Raw genomic sequence first — 18,811 nt, 5'->3', positions numbered from 1 at the left:
AATAATTTCATCTTAAAAACTTTTTTCTCTAAAATAAATTTCTAAATCTCGTTCTTTGAGAGTTTTAATAACTTTTTTTAGCATTTTTTCCTTTATTAGGACATTGAAGTGTTATATAACATTCTTTATCACAAATAAAACATTTGCATTTGAACTTTTTTTTAGAAGTTTTTCTTTTAACAAATTTTTTCTTTTTGTCAAATTTATGCTTTTTTGGCTTCCATTTGACCAATTTATATCTTGTTTTCTTATTGTATTTCTTTGAATAGGTTTTAGATTACGATTTACAACCAAATTCCCATTCATTTTCTAGTATTTTTGTGCATTGTTTATCACTTAATTTACTTTTTACTTGCTTAGAAGCCTTTGTTTGAAGGCAATGTTTTATAATTTGTTTAGAAGCAAAATAAATTCCATTTCCTATGGAATCTAAATAGTCTTTAGTTTCTATTGTAGAGTTGTGAAGTTATAAATATTTAGGATACTAGTGATTATAGAGTTCATCCTAAGGTGATGGTAATTTATGAAAATATTGTTCCTTCCAAAATTTGGAATGAGTTTCATCCAATTTTTGGTATTCATGAATATATTTTTTAGAAAATTCTTCTAAATGTCTTATTTCATATAATTTTATTTTAATCAATGTATATTAGCTTCACTGTTTTGATCAACTAGTTCCATTCTTCCACAAAATTTATTTTTTAGTAGATTTGTAAAGTTTTTTAACAAATCTGATTTGTAGTTATTTGATTTAACAAAGTCCCTTTTTTAGCTTTTCCTATTTTTGAGTTTTCCCATTTATGCAAAAATTGTAAAACATCTCCTTGAAATATTTCACAAAAATAATTTAAAAGTTTTTCTTTAGACCAAGTGTCTTTGTAGTTGTTTACTGCAATAGTCATAGATTGTGCCCAATCTTCTATGATTTTTCCATAATCATTTATCGATATTTTTGAAAGATCTAAATATGTTCCTCCTTGAGCTACAGTTCTTTTATTTAGAAATTTTATAAAACTAGATTGTGGTATAGGTTCCGTAACAGTTCCAGAAGATGTTCCTATTTGTTTGATTTTATCTCTATAAATCTCATTTTCGGTTCTATTATCAAACTTATTTTTATCATCAATTTCTTGATGAGAAATTTCTCCTACTTTTCTTTTTCCTCTATCAATTTTTTGTTTATAAAGATCCATAGGTGTAGGCTTACTATTTATTTCTTCACCACTTTTTCATATGATAAAGATTATGTACTACTTGTTCCATCTTTTACTACTGGATTAGTTGTTAAAATTTTATCTTTTCCTTTATCTTCTTCATCTGAACTACTTTCATCAGTAGAATCATAATTAAGTATATAATGATAATTAAACATTTTAAAAAGTTCTATATGTATTTCATATAGTTCTTCTATCATATTCAAATAATCAATCATTTCTTTAAAATCTGTGATTTTTTTCATTTTATACTTAAGGTGTTCTATAAGACTTTCATAGGATTTAAAATCTAATTTTTTTACTTTAAAAAAATCAAGTGGTTGATAAGATGATGGTTTATCATCATTAAGTGTATGAATAGCATTACCATAGTATAAAGGTCCAAATTCATTTGTTCGACTTTTATCAACTTTTAATAATTTTAATTTTTTATTAATATTTACAAATAGTTGTTTAGAATATTGATTTAGATCTAGACTAGTCTCATGTCCTAAATTATCTATTTTTTATTGTAACATATCAATTTTATTAAACAATTTTTTTTAAAAAAGTAATAGATAAATCTACAAATCCATTAATACAATGGCTAATTGTCGATTTATGATTTTCTAATTAATGATCCATATGTAAACTATGATTATAAGATTTTTCTGAATAAACACAGTTTTTAATATTTTGCTCCATGTTCCTAGTATCTAAAACCATCTGTATACCTTTCAAATATCTCTAAAGCTAGTTTTAAAGGCCACAATAAAGTCACACCACAAGTACAGAGATAGTAAATAAATATATGAGTTTTAGAATATAAACTTAAAATTAAAAGCTATGAAAATAAAAAAAAAATATTTATAATGATAGTTGTGATCTGGATATCTCGAATAGAAAATATATATCTAAATATTGATTTGTACAATCTATGATATACAAGATTCGTTACAAGCTCTGATACCAATTACAGGTGAGAGACAATTTACAGATGAAAAAAATGTGAAAAAGATGTAAAAAAGAGAAAAACTAGAGGAAAAAATTAAGAAGGGAAGAGAGTATCTGCCTTTTCTCTTTATCCCAACATCTTTTATAGTACAATCTTCTTCCTATTAATTAAAGTAGGTAAATAATTAATGCCTTTGACAATAATGAAACCAATTGTCAATACCTAATTTTGACAAAAAGGTAACTTTTACTTTTTCAAAAGATGACAATAATTTGTAATGAATATATCTGCCTTATCTCATCTTGTTGATGCTTATTTTGTAAACTATCCTATCCTTCTTGAATATTATCAAGATTTATTAGTTTTTCATCATTCAGATTGAATAATTGTGGAGAACTAGCCTTGGTTTTGTTCTTGATGTTTCATCCTTCTTGGTATTGAGATAATAAATGCTGAATATGGTCTATGTCCTTCATTTTTTATAATTGTTTCAAAAGATTCATTGCTTATGGTTCAGTTGGTGGCAGTCTTTCGATCTTTGAATAAAGATTCTACAATCATAAGTTGAAACAGAGACTTAAAGATATTGAGATTTTATTATTTCACAATGCAAGATTTTTGCTTGATTCATTATAGATGTTCTTGTTTGGAATAGGTATTGATTAGGAGATGAAAACTTTCTTAAAACTTGATTAAGCTGTTCAAAATTCTCATTGGATTTTTCAAGAAAAGGTCCATCTATCAATTTTTGAATTTTTTATATTTGATAAGGTTGGATAAACCTTTCTCTTTAATATCCCTAGGAGGCTAGTAATATTAAAATGAATATAGTAAAAATATGATTAATTTTTATGAAATCAATAAATTTTGATTTAATGAAAGCAAGAAATTATTTTATCAAGTGAAAAGAAAAATTTTGTACAACTATTTGGCTACTAGTCTAATTTCAATACTTGTTGTATCAAATGGTTCATGATCAAGTCTAAATTTTTTGAAGGAGTTCTCTTATTCTAGTATTTTCAAGATATATCATAGAATTATCTTCCTAAAAATGATAATCTACAAATTTTTCTTGTAATAGTTTTTTTTATTTCAAGAAGAATAGTACTATTTATTATTTGAAATATCTCTTTAGGTAAGAAAATTACAGCTTTTTCAAACATTCAAATTTTCTTTAATTTTAATATTTTAGAAGAAAATTTTTATTTTTCAAAGAATTCACAAAGTTTTAAGAGATTGTTTATCTCTTCAAAGGAGTATTGATTTTCATCGATAGTAAAAAAGTCTGGATCTTACTCTTTTAGCAAGTTATTTATACACATTGTTTTGAATGCAAGTTCTTAAAATCAAGCTTATTGTTCAACTTGATTAGCTAAAACTTGTGCTAATTTTGTCATGTTTCTTTTAAAATTAGTTTTGCTTTCAGATATATGAACTTTTCATATATTATTAAGTAGATTATATAATTCAGGGGGTAAACCTGGATTATAAAAATCTTTTATTTGTAGAGGAAGTTGCCTCAGCTTAAGCAATTCCTCAATTCTCTGGAGGATTTTAGAATATGAAATAGGTGTCATTGGTTTGGATCATGTGAAAATTAAGAAATATTAGGACTTGAACAGGTTCCATTATTGATTGTAATGAAAGTTGTGGAAATGAAAAATATGTCTGGAGAGAATAAAGGATTGACGATCTAAAAAGAGTAGGATACAATAATCTTGGATTAGGATTTTAAGAAGAAATCTTTTGTTTAGATTGCTTATTCTGAATGGTGTTCCATTGTCCTTATTGCTCAAGAGGTTTTTTGCCTCTATCCATCTGGTCCGTTTAAAAAATCAGCAAGAATATTTTTAAATTCTTTAATAAATTCAATATAAAAATTATATTGACGTAAAAAATTATACCATCTAATCATTCTGGGCTTAGTTTCTAATCTCTTATGTTTTAAGAAGTTTTTGACTACTTAATTATCGATTTTAATAATAAAATTTTCATATGCTAAATAAATATGAAATCTTATTACTACATTTTTTTATTACTAGTAACTCTTTTTCAAAAATAATATATTTTATTTCATTAGGTTTAAATTTTCTTGAATTGTAACCATAAATTAATTTTTAATTATGTACTTTTGATTTAAGTACACATTTTCAATATTGGTCTAAAACATCTGTTTCAAGAATGAGTAATTCTTTTGGTTTAAGAAGATATACTTTAAGTATAAATTTAAGATATGATTTTATTTGTTTAATAATATCCTAATCGTCTTTCGTCCAAGAAAATGTATATTTTTTTTTAGTTCTTCTTGTAAAACTTTATCTTTTTTAAAGAGATTTTTAACAAACTGTCTTCTATAATTGAGAAGACCTAAAAAATTTTTAAGTTATTTTTTATCTTCCAATTGTTTTGAAAATTCTTTAATTTTTACTATAATATGATAACATACTAGTTTTCGGCTTGGCACTTTGAAATTGTGTTGTATCACAAAAACTAGTAAGAAGTGTCGTTTCTTTACCTTATAGACGACCTGGAGATCAAAATAAAAATTCAATAATTTTAAATACATTATTGTAAACGAATTGGGTCTCAATTTTAAATTCATCCGATTTTATCGGGTTCTTAGGTTAAGACCCATTTTCAATTCATTTTAGGTGAGGGTCTAATTTCATTTTTGGTATAGGCCCACTTTTTTATTTTTATTTTTACTTTTATTTTATTATTTTATATAGTTTATAATTAAATAGTAAATAATAGATTAATTAATAAAAAAAAGGCAAAACTTAGAAGGTCGTTGGCAGTAGGTGTTGTGCACAACACCATTGTCCATCCACTTCCTTGGGACCCATACCCATACCCATACCCATACCCTAATCACCTATCCCCTGAGACTCATACCCTGTCAATCACCTAATTGTCACCATCGTCCCTAATAGTGGGGATTGGAAGAGAAACGTGAGGACTCCAATAAGAATTAGAAAACGACCCAAAAAAAAAAAAACTCGATTGAAAAACAAAACCACTAAAAAAACACTGTCAAGAAAAAAAAATCTTACAAAAAAAAAAAAACTAAAAACTACCTAGGTTTCTGTAAAAAAAAAATCCTTTCACTTATACAAAAAAAAAAAAAACCTATCCAATAAGAGCTAGAAAACGACTAAAAAAAAGAAAAAAAAAAACTTGGCCTAAAAATAAAAATCACTAAAAAAAACACTGTTAAGAAAAAAAAAACTAGCTAGGTTTCTGTAAAAAAATATATATATATATTTGGCCTACATAAAAAATAGAAAAAAAATAAAAAAAAACCACAATCCCTTTGAAATGGAACCTATTGTCAGTGCCAAAAAAAAAATAATAATAATAAGGTCAACGGAGAAATCAAAAAGTAAAAGAAAAGCAAAACTTTGGGTTTTTTTTTTTTTCAAGAATCGAAGGGTTTTGTGTAGATTTAGGCTATTATAAAAATTTTTTGTAAAAAAAAGGCTAGATCAGTAAAAATGGTGCTAAGAAGACCATTTTAAATTTTTTTGGTATTCTTCGACGATCGATATGAAGGCTAATGATAACTTACGATGACGACTAGTACAACGGATGACGACCCTAGTGTCTATTTGGAAAAAAATTGAAAGGTTTTTTTGAATTTTTTTTAGACAGAAGAAGAAATAAAGTAAAAAAAAAAAATGGCTTTTATATAGGTAGAAAATGGTCAAAACAATGTTGTTTTGGCACTTCGGGATCCAATTATACACCCACGACCTTACCAGAGGTTCACGCACCCGACCTGACAACCTTTCAACCCTCCAGTTGATCCAGTTAAACCAGTACCGAACCATTAGTTAACCAGATTGTTGATCGATTCAATTTAAGTACTTTTTTTTTGAATTTTTTGATTAAGTTTTTTTTATTTTTATTATTTTAAGTTTTTTATTATTATTATTATTATTATTTATGCATGTTTAAAGTTTTATATTTTCTAAAACAAATATTTGTTGCTTTTTTATAATAACAATATTAAAAATGAGAAAATAAATAAAAATAAATAATGAAAAATAAGGTTTAAATTTTTTTATAGTTTTATTAAAATTTAAAATAAACCTTACAAAATAATAATAATAATAATAATAAAATTTTTATAATTATAAACTCCTCCATTTATATTAACAAATAATTGAAAAACAATAAAAATTTAAGAAAAAAAAATTTTATTTGAAGATGAGATTCTAAAGCACTTCGAGTAGTGATGCCTACGAAATCTTTAGGTGAAAAGATTTTTTTAAATACTATCAACGTATTTGAGTATTTATAAAAGGTTTTTGATGTAATAAAAATCTTTTTTTCTATAAACTAAAAATAATAATTAACTAAAAATTATTAATGAAATTAAAATTAACTAAAATAAATAAAAATAATGAAAAAATGATAGAAAAGAAATTTTTGCTCGATAATAAGATTTTAAGGTATTACGACTAGTGATACTTTAAAAATTTTTAAGTGAAAATTTTTTTTTAAATACTATCAATATATTTAAGTATTTATAAAAAAAAATTCAATATAATAAAAGTTTCTCTTTCCTTCAAAAAAATAATAAAATAATAATAAAAAAATTTTAAAAGAAAACAAAATGTGTGCATCAATATATTGTTCGCATTGTATGCATGATCTTGTTTTTACAAAAAATAAATACGAACATTTGATGATAAGATTCTTAGTTATTTTGAGAAGTGATGCCTACGAAATCTCTAAGTAAAAAAAAGTTATTTTAATGTTACTAGCATACTGAAACATTTGAAAATTTATTTCAATAAAAGTGTTCTAATTTATTTTTTTAATGAAGTTGGAACAATAATAAAATAAAATAAAAAACTAAAACTTCGATAAATAAAAAAAGTCAAGAAAATTATTTTTAAATACCGAAACTAAGATTTTTTTTGTTAAGATTAAAGGATAACACTTAATTAATTAGTGTCATTTGAAATAGGCACTGTAAAAATACTAATCCTTCATTACGCGTAATCAACTTACGAATCTAAATTATTTCGTAGATTCTAAAACTATCTTTTTAAATAAATTTTAATTGATCTGAAAATTTTATTAAAAAGATATAATTTAATAAATGACTACCCAACCAAAAAAAAATTAATGAAGACTTTATTTTTTCTTTTTATTTTTAAATTCGTCAAACGATTTTAAAATTGTTACGATAAATATAATAATATATCATAAAAATGATACAAAAAATATACAAAATTAAAAATTAAAAAATATGTTTTATTGGTGTATTGATATAAATTTGCTTTGATAATTTTATGTTTTATACATATGATATAAACATAATATAAATATACAATTTATCAAATTTAAATTGAACGTTACTTGAACATTTGCTTATTTGTTTTAATATGGTCATTTGTATTAAATTAACTAAAGTTGTTCGAAACTGTCTTAATTGTCAAAGAGAATTATTTTGTGTAGGTCTCTATAAAATGCGTCTCAAGATCATGCTTTTCTGGACCACCAAATCAATTAGTTCAGCGCGTACCAGTTGGTTTTGGTTGCTCCAATCCGATTCAGTGTTCGGGCAACTGCGTCACTTCACCAAAGTTTGTGAAAAATGGATGGTATGATCCTATTGGAGGTCCCCCCCCCCCCCCCACACACTCTTCTAATCAATGTGCACCAAGTCTTTATCATTCTTTTTCATCCTCCTTTTTCTTCTGTTTTGGTATTTAGAGTTTAATTATCATTTAAAAGGGATAATCAATAAAGCCAAACGTTTGTAATTCGAGCAGCAGTCCATGAGCAATTTCCAGACGCCACAAATCAAGTAGTAGGAATACATATTTTACCATAAAGTAAAAATTAAAAAAAAAAATTGCAGGAAATAATTGAATTGATGATTTTTTTTTTCCTCTATTTTTTAACTTTTGTTGCTTTTTTAAATGAATCTTATTTAAGTTTATTTGAATAAAATATGAAATTAATTTTGATAAAATTAAAAATAATAATAATGAGATTAATTATTCAATGATAAAATTAAAAATTATGATGAGAAATATGTTTAAATATAGTAACGTATTGAGCTGATAATGTAAAATAACCATTAAATAGTTTATTTTCAAAGTGTATTCATGAATTATTTTTATTAAGTATTTTATTTTAAAAATTAATTATTTACTAATTTTTAATATAATAAAAATTATTTATTATATTAAATCAACAAAAATTCTTTCAATATTTTTTAAAATAAAAAATCAAAATGAAAAAAAAAAGAACAAACTTTATAATTTAGAGAAACTCCTTTCTTTTTCTTTTTCTTTTCCTTTTAATATACATGAAATATGTTGAATGTGATTATAAAGTGATTCAGCCGCGTGCACCTAATAAAGAAGATTAATGGGACCCTTAATGAAGCAATTTTCAGTCCTCGCCTTTTTCCCTAATTAAAAACAGGCTCATGGAAAGAGCACGACAAGATTGTAGGTCATATTTTATTCGCACTAGGGGATTGTAGGTCAAAAAAATTAAGCTTCATGCGCCGCTGCCCGCTGCCACTTCCATCTCCTCTTACCTACTACTCTCTTGGGTGTTTCCAAAATTTGAAATGAGGTCAATTTTTGTCTCTGTTCCAAAACTGATGCTCAAAAAGATTTTATATCTATTCAATATGAGATCCAGCTGGTTTTTTCTTAAAATATCTAATTTTGTTTCAGATTTTTTTAATTAGATTATGAGATTTGTTCACATAAAATTAAAAATAATTATAATAATTTATGAGTAGATGATAAAATAAAAAACAACTACACCTTCTATCGATTTTTTTATTCATCGTTTTTTTATGTCTCAAAATTATGTTTTATTGTTTTTAATATTTAAAATTTTTATTATTTTCATTAAAAATTATGATATTTTAATTTTATAAAAAAATTTAAATTTTAATATTAAATATATTAAAATTAAAATTTTTTAAAATTTTATAAATATTAATACATGATAAATATTTTAAAACGGAAGAAATAGAAAATTAGTTAAAATTAGTGATTGATTTGAATATAAATGAAGTGGTGCAAAATTAGAGATGACAGCCACCTCAAAAGATAGTTAACCACTGGATGCTATTGAAATGCATCCACACAATGTAATTGAAAGGTAAAATTATCGTGTTAAAATTTTCATAAACATGTTTAAACACGAGAAATATTTTTTTAATTTTATATATTTTATATATTTTTTGTATTTAAAACTACTAAATTTATGATAATAATATTAATACACTTCAAACTTTAAATTTTAAAAAGAAAAAGAAAATAGTATTGTACATCGCCGTAGGCCTCGAGGGGCAAATCCCACTAATGTTCTTTAGAAAAAGGGGGGAAAAAAAAAGATAAAAAGATGATAATGGTGGGTCCGGAAATAGGTTGTTTTAGTAGACACACAGTTGCACATTGCTGACATTATGCAGAAAGAGCAAAATCCCTGGCAACATTGCTCATGAAATGTGCATAAAAACCCTGCCTCTGAAAAACTTACGATTACCAGCCCAACCAAAAATTTACTTATCTGACAATCAAAAATCTTTTTCATTGTCCTTTCCAGAGAAAGGGTGAGGTTCCTAGTCAAATACACAACTAGACAACCTACATAAATTTGTGGTAAGCAAATCTAGTATTAAGGAGGTTTCAATGAGCTGTAAATTAATCAAGGAAATTGTGTTAACATTTGTTTTAGAAACAAAAAAAAAAAATTGAAAACGGATGGATACATTTTTATCAAATTATACCAATTAGGGTCTGTACCTTTGATTAAAAAAGATTAAAGAAAAGTTTAATACATTTTAAAAAAAAAGATTGCAGTATTAGAATAGAACTGAAAGTTAAACATTAAAATTGCTGAATGCCTACTAAAGCGTGAGAATATATAGATATAATCAAAACTAAACTCCAGATAATATATAGATATTATTGTGTTTTTTATACAATGAAAAAGTTGGGTTTTAAAATTATAATTGGTATGAGAATTATCCACGCAAATTGGAAGATTGGGGGCCGAGAAATTAATGAAAAAAAACTGGATCAAAAGGGGTAACTAGAAAAGGTGAGAATTGAAGTACAATCTATTGGTATACAAAAATAGTATTAGGAATAACTATTGCAAAGGTACATATTTAACAAACTTAACTACCTTAACTAATCATCATCAACAGCCACCTCAAAACCAGACCACAAAACACATCAAAGACGAGAGAGAAAGTCCAAAACAATAACAAAAATATTCAAAAAATTTTAACAAAAATAAAAATTACTGATCAAGAGCATTCGGCCCAGTACAGTAACTCACGATATGATTCCAAACCCACTGAACCAAGTACCTCCGTCTGATGCCGTACATGTTGTACGTGGAACCATATTTATCATTCAATAGCTGTCCCGTGTAGGACCCTCCACCTCCAGTTCCATAAATACCCTCGCATAAATCCGCTATTTCCACGGGAGCCACGGGGTCTTGCCCGGCGTACCAAGCGTTCACCAGTGGATTGGTTGCCAGCTCAGCAACTTCGTGCCCGATCACGCTTATCATCCCGTCCACTCCCACGTCACCGTTGGGTGACTTTAACGGCTTCAATCCCGGCATGTATTCTGGTACGGCGAAGGGATACGCGCATATTCCAGGGCAAAGCTTTGCGGAGTTACCTATCCATGCATATGGGAGTGTGTAGCCCACGATAGATGGAAATGTGAAATAGTGGAACCCACAAACTTGGCCACAAAAATCCTGGACGTACACGTCATCGGATGTGAGCAAGAGGTAGAGCCCACTCTTGGGATTTATCGGCAATGGCTTCGTACTCGCAGTTACAGCGCTTTTTATCACGGACTGTATCGATAAGCGCGTGAGGGATTTCCCGTGCGAGTAAAAACGATCGTTTTTCTCTTCCCCTAAGCGCACCGTATGGGAGATGTTAGCGCCTGTTTGGTCCGTGTAAAGCTGTACGGTCTTCCACCACCCGGCAATCGAAGGGCGCTTGGCATCAACGGCCGAGATTGAGTTGATGAACTCGCGGATGATCTTCTTTTGGGATATCTGCCACCGGCCGTACCAGATTGTGTGGATAGTGATGTTAGCGGTGAGGACTGGGCCCATGTGGTATCTCATGTGGACGAACTCAGATGAGCCCTCGAATTTCTTGGAGCCTCCGATCAATAAATCAGAGCTGTTGGGTTTTAAGTGAAGCCATGGACGATATCCGGTGGCCGGAGTAACTACCAGCAGTGCAGCAACGGTGATGAAGCTGAGAAGCACCGGAACCAGGTGCATTTTTAGCAAGTGATTTGAAGATAGTGGGAAAAAGATGGAAGGCTATGGTACTCTATAATATTTGCGAGGATAATCGGGCGTATATATATATATATAAAGCGAGAGAGGGAATTCATAAATTTAATTTTAAAAATCTAATATTAATAAATTTTGAATTTTACTCTTTGGGGTTTCGAAAACGAAAAAAAGAAAAAGGTTTTTAGAATTTTTATGGGGCATTGATTTGCGAGTAATGGAGGACAGATAGATTCTTTAAAGTGACGACTGAAGAGAGGAGTTGACGTGATGGCGGGGTGGCGTTGGCGTGGCAAAGTGGGGCCTATGGAGTCAGAATAGGGTATGATGATAATCATATGGTGGTCGTCGTCGCCTGATCTGATCAACTTTTTGTTACTGATAGCGCGGGAAAATATGGCGGATGAGGGTAGTTTGGGGATTAATATTTTAAGGGACCTTGAGGGTTCCTCTGGGGATGTACATTGTGTTTTATCGAGCTACACACCCCACTTGCATCCTTGTCTATGGCTTGACCACGTGGCTGAAATGGATCGAGGCACCGCACTATTCGGTGGACGTAAAAATAATATATCAGTCTTACTAAATTATTCAAATTTAATTAAAATAAAATTTAAAACTATGTAAATTATTATTAAATTAAAATTAAAATTAAATAATTTAATTTATCAAGTAAATTATATTTAAATATTTAATTTGAATAGTTTACAAATTTAATTAAATAAATATATTTTAAAATATATTTTATTATTTTAATTATATATATCAATTCACATTTAAACAAAATAATTAAATTTAAAATCCAATATATAAATTAAATTTATTTTAATTAATAATTAAACATAATTAAATGAATTTAAATCATTTATTTTTTATTTTTAATTTAATTTAAATTTAAAAATTAAAATTTAATCAAATTCGAATTAAATTTTAAATTAAAATCAAATTTAGATTCCTCATTATATTAATTCGACTAACAAAAACCAGCTAAATAAGTCAGCGAAAGCCACGATCCCCAAATTTTTAACTTCTTATAAAATTATAACTAATTTTTCCGGATATTATACCTGACTTTCATCTCTCTTAAATTAATTATTCCCCCTGCCCCTATCCAATTTTCATAGCTTCGCCATTGTCGATCACACACTAACGTCAAAATGCTGTTTAGCAAATCAGTTTCATCATAAGCTGCTCTTCAAAGTTAGTCTCACGGTTTTGCAGTTCCACAAAGCCAGATTGAGTTTTTTTTTTTTTTTTTTTCTCGTCGGAATATAACACCACTTTCTAAGATTACAATCAATTTTAACAAACATAAAATCGTATATCATTACTACTTGCACATTTTAATTCTCTTATCATAAAATTTCCTTTGTGATTTTACAAACAAAATAAAAGCTTTAAAATCTAAATATAAAAAATTTATGAACTAAAATTAAAATTATCATCTATATTTTTATCGATTAATTATACTCAATTAAACTTCAAATAATTATTTTTTATCCGATTGAACTTTCTATTCAACAAAATTTATCACTTGACAATAATGATCCTTAATCAACTTATTTTTAATTAAAGGTTAAATTAGAAAAAAAATAAAATGTTTTAAAATTTTATTTGATTATAATCAAATGTTAAAATTTTAAATGATTATTTAATTTTAATTGAACTTTTTATATTTAAACCAAGCTTCAACTTTTGTTTAATGGTCTAAATTTTTTTTTTTAAGTGCTTACTATTGACTTGTTAAAACATAGCATTAGTTGCATTTATGATATTTAGTGTAACCATTTTATTAGTAAGTGAAAATTCTACCTATTAGACCAATCTATTATATCTTTAATTAAATGAATATAACAATGAGATCAAAATTGTAAATAAATAAATGAAAGTTGGTGGATTAGATGATTTAATTTGAAATTGAAATGTTTAATGGACATTGTTAAATTTAACTTTAAGGTCATGCTTAGTACATAAAATTATGATAAGATAGAATAATTTGATATTATGAATATGATTAAATTAAATAAATAATTTTATTTTGTATTTGATATATGCAATGATTATAATAAGATAATTTACTTATTTGTCAAAATTATCATTTCTTAAAATTTATACAATTTAAATTGTTAATATAATTTTTAAGGATATAATTGGATATGTAGGTTTAATCTTATAGATTAAAAATAATCATCTCTACTTGAAGAGAATTAAATAATCTTATACCAAGATAATTAAATTGAGAGGATTGAATAATTTTATACTAATAAGATATTAATCTTAATTGCAATACCTATTCTTTTCATCAAAGACAAATCAAACAAGATATAAAATGATTATCATTCTATCATATCAATAATTTTATACATCAAACATGACCTAATTAAGATTACTATATAAAATAATATTTCCCTTCACTTTATTAAAAATCATAAATAAATTTTGTCAAATATTACATTTAAAGCATGCTAAATTTTAATAAAACAGGAGAATGTTTTCCCAAGACCAAACAAACATACTATACTTGTTTCCCAAAATCGAGTGTATCAAAAGTAGAGACATTGTTGTTTGCATTTACCCTTTCGGTGACTTGTTAACTTTATAAAATAATTCAATTAGTCTACACTCTTCATGATATTAATTTTTTTTTTTTGGCCAATGTACTAAATTTACTTAAGTACATAAAATTTTACTACCTAATTTATTTATGGAAAATATTTAGACAAAATTTTAAGTGAAATTCATACATTTTTTTATTAAAATTGATTAAATAAAAATTAAAATCCAAAATTAAAGTTGATAGATTAAAATATCTTTTTACAAATATCAAGTGTATAAAATTTGAAAAAAAAATTATTTAGATGAGTACTTTCTGTAAAAATTTTGACATAATTTTTATTGTTTGATTAGTATCTATCAAATTTGAATAGTAAATTATATTTTTAATAATTTTTTTACATGTTATTGATCTTTATATTAAAATTTATCTATTTATCATTTTTAATTTATTAAAATTTTTATTAAATTTTTTTTAGTAAAAAGCTTCACAAATTTTACCTAAAAATTTCATTTAAAATTTGTCATTCAGCTATACCTATGATGCATTATATATTTTTTAGAAATAATTAAAAAGAACAAATAAAAGAAATAAAATTGGGAGGCTCTATAAAACTATATTCTTTTTAATTAAAAAGAAAAGGAAGATGGAAGGTATTTCCTATAGTTAAATCCATTTAATAAATTTTAAATATGATATGAAAAATATATAAAAATAAAACAATTCAAAATTTTAACAAAAATTATATATAAAATTGATAAAAATAAAAATATGTTTCTTGTGTAACATATCAATATAAATTATGATACTATAATTTTTATATTTTATACATATTTGATACAAAATAAATATAAAATAAATACACAAATTACTCTATCTAATTTTTTGTTGCTTTATTCTATTCAATATTTTTTATATTTAATTATTTAACCATAAATAATTGTGAAACGACTACTTCTACTTGTTAGTAGTGCAATTTATGACCAAACAACCTCGTTTAAAATTGAATGTCAATCTTGTTAGGATCATGACAGTTATAATACAACTTATTAAAAATACAATAACTTTGATACTAGTTATTAGTCCAGCTTTGATACTAGTTGTTAGTTCAACTTTAATATAAAATTGTTATGTAAAAAACCCTGATCAATTAAATATCTAAGTTAGTAGAAACAAAATCAAACGATCAATTAATCTTATAATAAATAATAATTTAACGTAATTTAGCTCAATTAACTTATATATACTAATAAAAAAATATCTACTAATTATAAAAAATTATAAATATATTAATAAATCAATCTCATTTACAATCAATACACATAAATTCTTTTATTATCCTCTAGCACTATTAAGTATTCTCAATCCAAACAAACATATATCCATATATATTCATGAACTATACCTATATAAATCATTTTATTTTTTTCTAATCTACTCAAACATATACATTTATAAAAACGTGAATCTCCAGTAGTTTTATGAGATATCTACCTAATAAAATCTTATAACTCTCTTACATTTTTTTTATATTTAATTTTATAAAAGACTTGTCTATTTATAATCATACTAATTTACTTATCAAGATTTTTTTCTCTTAAAATTTTTCTTTTATAATTTTTCTTATTCATCAAGTAATATCTAGTCAATTTCAAACAAATCTCTTATAATATTTGAGTTATTATTTCTAATAAATCTTATCCAAATTCAATAAAAATATGATGTTTACTATAATAAAGATAAAGATGAGTATTAAATTTTATGATAAGGACAGAAATAAATATGGTTTTAAATTTTTTATGAGATACAGATACGAAGATGAGTAATATAGTATCCGTTTCATACCTATATCTCATATATATTTGGATATATTTAATAAATTAAATTTTATTTAATAATATGAATTTTATTTTATATTTATTAGAACTAATATATTTGTATTTAAAAAATACATATTTATTAAAAAATTACTTAAATATGTAAGATAAAAATAAAAAAATTATTTAAAAAAAGAAATACAAAGATTATTTTTATTTATTAAATACTAAAAAAATAAAAATAAATTTAAATTTAAAATATTCTTCAAATATAAAAACTAAAAGTAAATATAAAAATATTCTATTCGACTTATACCTTACTTTGATTGCCATCGTTATTTAAAATGGCATTGGCAAAATGTACGTATTAAGTCTAGGTCTATAGGCCCCTAGATTTTTATTCATAAAAAAAAAAAAAAAAGGGCAAAATGCCAAGTCAATGGTTCCAGCGTAGCAGAGTCTAGCTCCCTATCATTTCCGTCCATCTCAATCCAACACTCTTCGTCTAATTTACGATTACATCCCCTCTTTTTGGCCTTTTACTCTTGTACCTGTTACGACGGCTGGGACCCTTTTTGTGTCTTCATATTGCAGGACAATCCTTTAAACTAGGGCCATCTTAATTTTTCACTGCTAAAATGAGTGCTTAGTTTTCTTGGACAGTGTCGGGGAAGAGGACAAAATGACAAGGAAATTTGATTAAACAAAGTTTTCAAAATTGAATTTCTTTTATAGTTGAAAAAAAAAAAAGAAGGAAAATACACAAGCGTCGTAGATTAACTTCTCCTGTCACGTCTATGATGTTTCATGGCTTCAGCTTCTGTTTATATCGCGGACCCTCCACGTCTGGTTGCAGACGCGGAGATAAAAACGTGAAAAGCGTTCAAACGTCAAATGCTGTCAATACAAACTGGTTACGGTTGTAGAATCTAAACCCAATCAGAAATCAGATGAGGGGTGTGGCAAATTTTGAGTATTTTTTAAGGATAAATTATATCCGATAACACAATTGTGATTGTATTTTAAAAATAATTATTGAATTGTTATATTTTTAATTTTATTAAATTTTAAATAAGTATTTTTTTAATAATTCAATTGTTAATCTATATTGATATATTAACATAATAATATCACATCAAATATTTTAATCTCACAAAATATTGTCATCTCAATAAATTTTATTTTTTTAATTTATAATATTATCTCAATGATGTTACATTGTGTACCAAGTAATAAAATAATATCATGTGATATTTAACAGAATAATATTTCAATATATTATTAAAGATTAAAAATTAAATTATAAAAAAATTAATTTAAATTTTAATGATTAAATTAAAAAATTTTATAATTAAATGATCATTTTAAAATTATAAATATAATTAAATGATCAATAATATATTTTATTTTTTATTATTAGAGTTTCGTAATTGGATTACACGGGAAAAGTTTTGTTCAAAAGATAAAATTTAATTTATCAATTTTTTTTAAAACTTTTAATTTCGTATCAACAAATTGCCTTAACTTTACGTTTAATTGAATTTGCAATGAATGAAAGTTGACCAAAGTACTATTTGTGTGATTTTGATAAATCAAGTTATACAATATGCAAAAGCATCATGAAATTACTTTTATGATCATGTATTTACTTCACTAATTTGCTTCATCTTCACTCAAATCGTCTCTGGTTTCTACTCTTCAATTCTCATATTACCTCTCCAAAAAAATCTACAAAATTCCTAAACCCTAACCCTATAAATCCCAATACCAAATACGTGATCTGAAGCTCGCCGCACCCTAGCCCCGTTGACACGAAACCGGGCCTTAAATTTTAAACTGCCAAAGCTAACAATTTTAGCTGACAGGTGTAAGATTATCATTAGATGTCAACAATATTTTGCTGCCTTCATGCATGGCCTGAGCTTTTAACACAAGATCGGTGTGCCCACGGTGAAGATCCCACTTTTAATAAGGGGGCTTTCTCCCTCCAGAATTTGCGCTGGGATCTTGCTTGGCACTCTTACTTGACACGCTTTTGAGTCTTTTGGATTCCTCTCCGTTGCTTCTTACTTATTATAGTGAGTTCTTAAAATATTTATGAACTTTTATTTGAATTATGAAATTTAACTTAAAATTTGGAAATTGGGTTTTGATTTTAAGTTGTTTTTTGTATTGTGTTTCATGCGTGAGGATTTGGAGGAAGAAAGAGCTCTTGAGTTATTGGTTGTTTGAAATTTTTGCTGGGCTTGACGGAGAAAGTTTTAGATCTGTAACTCAAACATGGTTTTTTTTTTGTAAATAATTTTGCGTCAGAGAAATTGAAGCATTTTTAATTGCAAAAAATAATTTAACGATTAAATGTAACGGCTAATTGAATTTAAGGCCCGTATAACGCACATGTTAAAAAGTTCTGATTAGAGGACATGACATATATATATATAATTTTTAATTGAATCAAATTAAAATTAATATTTTTAATTAAGAAAATGTTCAATCGCTAAGCTTCAAATCGAACATTTAGTCTAACTTAATCATATAAACTTTATTTCTTTAAATGAAATTATTTATAATTGTTAATGTAATATTATATAATTATATAATTAAATATAATATTAGGGATTATGATCTTAATATTAAAATAACATTAAAATAATATTTAGGAAATCCTAAACAAAATTTTTGACTAAAAAACTAAACTTACGAAACTTTCACAAACAAATCTTGCAATGTAAGCTTCAAAAAGAGATTTGGAAACTGCTACTTAGGTTAAGCATCTTTCGTCAAATAAAGTCTGATCACTCACAATAGTAAAGGATTATATATATGAATTAAAAGATCAATGGCAATTTTAGCGTTTTAGTTAAAAACTGTCAAACGTTATCATTATTAAAAAATATTATTTTAATGATGAAAATTTAATTCTAAACAATTTTAAATATAAAAGAATAATGACAAATCTTTAAACTTG

At 25.7% G+C, this 18,811-nt stretch overlaps 1 pseudogene across 1 annotated transcript; it reads right to left on the bottom strand.

Annotated features, from left to right (window-relative positions):
* Window positions 1-10,245: 10,245 nt before the first annotated feature.
* Window positions 10,246-11,665, bottom strand: LOC111316713 (protein EXORDIUM-like 3 pseudogene; annotated as a pseudogene). Its single transcript, XR_016345145.1, has one exon. The product of XR_016345145.1 is annotated as a protein EXORDIUM-like 3 pseudogene (transcript).
* Between the last annotated feature and the right edge of the window lie 7,146 nt (window positions 11,666-18,811).

Source organism: Durio zibethinus, chromosome 9, assembly GCF_047325235.1.
Source record: "Durio zibethinus cultivar Kanyao isolate XHJ-2024 chromosome 9, ASM4732523v1, whole genome shotgun sequence".
Classification (NCBI taxonomy): domain Eukaryota; kingdom Viridiplantae; phylum Streptophyta; class Magnoliopsida; order Malvales; family Malvaceae; genus Durio; species Durio zibethinus.
The sequence above is the reverse complement of the archived record's forward strand: the minus strand, read 5'-3'. Positions and strand labels throughout refer to the sequence as shown.